This window comes from Mastomys coucha, unplaced genomic scaffold (genome assembly GCF_008632895.1).
Source record: "Mastomys coucha isolate ucsf_1 unplaced genomic scaffold, UCSF_Mcou_1 pScaffold7, whole genome shotgun sequence".
NCBI lineage: Eukaryota > Metazoa > Chordata > Mammalia > Rodentia > Muridae > Mastomys > Mastomys coucha.
Window position 1 is genome coordinate 52,609,918 of NW_022196913.1, and position 5,454 is coordinate 52,615,371.

The following is a 5,454-nucleotide window of genomic DNA, read 5'->3' on the forward strand; positions in this document are numbered from 1 at the left end:
GAGATGTGGGTCTTTTTTCCCCCTATTCCCAAAAGTTGGCCAGTGAGATGGCTCAACAGACAAAGGCAGCTGCTAATCAAACCTGATGGCCAAAGTTCTGCCCCCATCATTTCCCCATCAAAATAGGAGAGAATGGACTTCATAAAGCTGTCCTCTGATTTCCACATGTGTTTGATTGCATGTGAATGCATGTTTATACACACACACACACACACACACACGCCCACACACCAATGATGCCTTTAAAGAAAGATGGTTGAATATCAAGAAGAATGTAATCTTGTGGGAGATTCCAGGAGGACTGTCTGTATTTTATAGATGTTAAGGTTGAAAAGCTGCATAGCTCATCAGACTCTAGTCACAGGGAACACCGTAGACAGCAGTGTGATCATTTAGAAGGCTCCAACAAAGGCTGTGTAAAGACAACACCAGTGGTAAGGACTGTCACCAAGCTCACTTGCTGTTGCCAGGCGGAGGCGCAGACCGGGGTTGTTAGAAATGGGACAGACCACTTCTGCAAGATCTTTGCCTCCCTTTCCACCGCACAAAGGCCTCTCATCAGTGAGGTAACGCAGGCAAATGTGTGCTCTCAGTCAGCAAGCAGAAGAAAGTGTCTCGTGACAGGTTGAATGGCATAGAACCAATTTGTGGCCTGTTCCACAGATGCTTCTGGGAAAACTGTCCACTTGGGTGACCTCTGGTTTCTCATGATTACAGAGATATGACACAGTCTCCTCCCTTAGATCAAAAAAGAAAGCAAGTCCTCTCCATTGCTTTGTTGGCTCTTTATTTCAAGATTCCAGCCAGCTTTGTTTTCCCTCAGGGTCTCCTCCTCTCCGCTCTCCTCTTAGAGATGATATATTCTTGGATGTTTTGTTCCGTTTGAGCCAAACTTTATGTAATTTTAAAATATGGAAAGGGTATATGTTACCAAAGTCACTCTGGACTTGCTGTCCATAACTCAGTGATAATAACTTCACTATGGAAGAGAAAAATGTAATTTCACCACAAACACTCCCATGATGATTCAGCCCGACTCTTGCCAGAGAGAGGGCTACACCATTTTTTTTTCTTTCTCTCCCCAGCTTCTTCAGCAAAGAAGCCTCTGCATCTTAATTCTTTTCTATATTAGGATAAAATGCTTTTTGGCTTGCTGATTTTGAAACTCTTAGGAAAGAGCAGGGGGTGGGGGCAGTTTCTCATAAAGTCTTCCTTGCAGAACTAGTTGGTCTGTGTCCCGGGAACTCAGTGCCTAGACTCATGATCGGACCCCAAAGAGCAGTAGCTGATCGTCACCTCAGAAGCGGGACAAGACATGTTTCTTCTTGGGGTGCAGATGGTATCTATTTAGCTAGAATGCTTCACTGTGGTTGTTTCTCACACCCGTCATTTTGACTGGCTTCTTATCACGTTTGGGAGATCCAGCATATTTTCCCACAGGCTTACCAGATACGTCATTTGATTTTCCTAGTTAAGACACGGGATCAGGGAGCTCGTGGAAATAGAATGGGATCTAGGAAGAAACAATGATTCAGTGCTAGATCTGTCCCCAAGAACACATCTGAAGAGCATCTGACTGAAACAAAACAATTAGTGGTGTGGTGTTTTCCCGCCAGTGCCCCTAAGTCTCCTCCCCCTCCTTTGTGGGGCTGCTTTTAATGAAGACAAGGGCATGCTGTTCCCACAAAGATTCCTGACCTAGGTCAAGGGCAGAAAGCCAGAGAAAGGCAGTGTACAAGAAAAAGCATCACCTTTTAAAGGCTGTGAGCCTATGCCATGAGCAGATGGAACAGAAAACCCAGGAAACGTTTGCTAGTGTTGACCTCTCTCTTTCTCTTCTCTCTATGTGTGTGTCTCTCTCTGTCTCTGTCTTTCTTTCTGTATGTGTCTCTCTGTTATCTCCATCTCTCTGTCTCTGTCTCTCTCTGTCTCCTCTCTCTGTGTATCTCTTTGTCTGTGTCTGTCTGTCTCTATCTCTCTCTCTTTCTGTGTATGTATCTCTGTCATTTCTGTCTCTATATCTTTGTCTCTCTCTGCCTCCTCTCTCTGTCTATCTCTGTGTGTGTCTTTCTCTGTGTCTCTGTCTCTCTGTCTCTCTCTGCCTCCTCTCTCTGTGTCTATCTCTGTGTGTGTCTCTTTCTGTGTTTCTGTCTCTGTCTCTCTCCCTCTCCACCCCCCAACCCCCGTTCAGCATTCTGTGTGCTAATGACCACACACACAGCATCTGTGGTCACCATTCTGAAGCGGATGGCATATCCTCTCTGAGAGGCATTTACCTCTGCAGGGCTGGATGCCGTCATTTATGTTAGAATATAATGATTGTTATTATTGCTGCATTGCGATACTTTTCCAGACCCACTCCTTCACCCTTCCTTTCCTGTCACCCTTCCCCATGTGGCCCCATGGAGATCCTTATTAAACATGCCCGAAGCTAGCAAGCCTCACAGGTCTTACCACCTGCCATTGTTATTCAAATACCACAGGGACTGCAGCTTTCTTCCCTATCCAGGAAGATGTGATTCAAAGCCAGGATGAGTCATACCTCAATCAAAAGGACAATATTTCTTAAAGCAAAGGTGATCAAAAAAGAGGGGCATTCAATTCTGCACAAAGCCTAGACTTTCTGCCTGGAGCTACAGCATACCTGCTCCGGTTTTAACACTGCAGCTTTCAAAAGGCCTCCCTTTTGATTGTGGGCAATTCACAGACCTCAGCTCTTTGCTTCTTGGTGAGGGTTGATGGGCCGGGGAACAATTTTATTAGGTTTCAATGCATCTGCGGTGCTTAAATAAGAGACTGAAGCAGGCACTTGTTCCGTGCTATAGGGTGATAAGTTGCATTAATTTTTATTTTAGGCTGTCTCCAAACATGGCTTTTATAGACTAATAAAAAAGCAATTTTTATAAGTTCACAAAAAACAATGAACACAGTCGAGCATAAATATCTTACAGCCAAGGCCAGAGGAAAATTATGAACCTAAAAAAAAAAAAATCTGCTGAAACTGGCATAAAAAAGAACAATTTGTAGATATTGCATTCTGGAGGTAAATTAAATTCTCACCTACGTGGGGAAAAAAATCTCTAAATGTGTATTTTTACTCATGGGAAATTTTCTCCCCACCTTCGCTTTAGTGCTGGGCAATCTCCTCTGCAGATCGCCCCTGATTTACAGTGTCATGCTGTGAGAGGAGCATCAGACTGCTGCCTCTCTTTGAGCATCTCTGTCCCTGAGTCCCAGGTCTCCTCTGCATCCTTCCGCTCTCACAGTTCAATATTTTGCCTCTAGGGGATTTCACCTCTTGCTGAACCGAGATTTTTGATCCTGTAACACACACACACACACACACACACACACAGAGAGAGAGAGAGAGAGAGAGAGAGAGAGAGAGAGAGAGAGAGAGAGAGAGAGAGAGAGAGGGAGAGAGGAAAACCCTGTCTCAAAAATAAGGTAGAGAGCAATTGAGGCATATATCAACATGGACTTCTGGCTTAAACACACAAGCATGAGCAGGTGCACACCTGAAAACATCCCATCCAAGTAATCCCAGTTTCATCTAGTATAAGACCAATGCTTACTGACCAATGCAGATGTGGATGCTTGGACTGAGCTCAGGGAACCTGGTAGGTGAGCTAGCAGAAGGACTGGAGGAGCAGAGGGAGATTGCAACATCATTGAAAGAACAACATAGGCTGGACTGAACACCCAGTTCTCCCAGGGTCTAGACCACCAACCAAGGAATGTACCTGGAGGGATCCATGGCTTTAGATACTTATGTAGCAGAGGATGGCTTTGCCTGACAGCAATGGGAGGGGCGAGGGAAGGTCCTTGGTCTCAGGGAGGTTTGATGCCCCAGTGTAGTGGAGGAGGGGAGGGTATGAGAGTGTGGGTAAGTGGGGGGGGGGCACTCTCAGACAGGCAAAGGGGAGGGGAGGGCAGATGTGGGATAGGGAATGGAATATCATGAGATGAGGGCTTGGTGGAGGGGGTAACCGGGAAGTGGGATATCATTTGAGATGTAAACAAATGGAATGATTAGTTAAAAAAAAAAAGACCAATGCTTGATTGATATTTACTAAATTTACTAAATAGTTACTATTATGAGGATTTTTAATAAACAAATGTTATAACCTGGTCAACCTCCAAATTCTTGCCCACCATGAAAATCCTAAGAATCAAGTGTACAAATCCTTATAAAATGGAAGCAGTTTAAACCTAGAGGTCCTCTTCTCTGCACTGCATCCTTATGGGTAATGGAGGCCCAGAGCAATGGCAGAATCCAGCTGGGATGTAACTGTAGTACCGCACACCCGCAGTTGAAGGTACATTGAACAGTTACAGTATTTTTAGCAAAGTAGTAGGACAGCAGAGAGCACGGACCAGGGTGGCCTGAACTTACTTAAGACTGACTGATTTCCATTTTCATATCTAAAGCTGCATTTTTTCTGTTTTGTTTTCAGTAACTACAGAATAGTATCACTTAGTAGGGACATGCATATTCCATATGTTTCTTTATGATATACAGCACTAGGAAACACTAAAGCCATAATAGAAAGTGTTCCAGCACTCTATTGTTGTATACCTGTAAGGATATATAGTATAAAACTATGTGCAGAATCAGACGACAGATTTAAAGCATATTTGGAAAAATTCCATTAGTAAAGGTATACCTGAAGACTTTTTAAAAGTAGCAGCGTCGCCGGGCGGTGGTGGCACACACCTTTAATCCCAGCACTTGGGAGGCAGAGACAGGCGGATTTCTAAGTTCGAGGCCAGCCTGGTCTATAGAGTGAGTTCCAGGACAGCCAGGACTACACAGAGAAACCCTGTCTCAAAAACAAAACAAAACAAAGCACCACCAACAACAAAAAAGTAGCAGCGTCATATTATCAAACAATTGATAATGCATAAGTCTGTTTATCTCTACTAATGTTTAACATACATTCAATATTTGCCCAAAAGCTTTAATTAAAAGACATCAAGTATTATCTAAATCTTTTGTTTGCTTGGTGCTAAACATCTGAATAAAATATTTGGTCCTTCATGTGACTGACAGCGATTTTTGCTTTCCGCGCTACCAGTCTTGGGCTCACATGATTACCTTTGAAGTGTGGAGCATAAATCATTACTTTTAGGTCTTGGGTGAATTTCATGCTTCAGCCACACTTCTAGTCCAGCATGCAATGTTTTCACTGCATATCATGTAAAGAGTAAGAGAAGCAAGCAATCAAATAGCCAAGTGTCTAAGAGATTAACCAGAGCCCATCACCTTAGACCCTGCAGTTTGTAGACTTGAGAACAGGTTAGACTTTGCTAAGGAAATGTTCACAGTGGGTGTGTTTATTGTTTAGAAAGATAAAGAGTAAAGCCTAGGACTGAGCTGTGATGCCTTTTAAAGACAGAGGAATGCTCATCCTACTGTGATAGGCCACCCAATGTCACATGTTTGTGCGGGGG

The 5,454-nt window shown here is 43.7% G+C and overlaps 1 long non-coding RNA gene across 1 annotated transcript in view; it reads right to left on the reverse strand.

Moving 5' to 3' along the window:
* Positions 1–1,367: 1,367 nt before the first annotated feature.
* Positions 1,368–5,454, reverse strand: part of LOC116082512 — a 4,853-nt gene continuing 766 nt past the window's right edge. The window contains exon 3 of the long non-coding RNA XR_004115345.1: positions 1,368–1,513. This is a non-coding gene — a long non-coding RNA (uncharacterized LOC116082512). The remainder of the gene's footprint in view (positions 1,514–5,454) is intronic.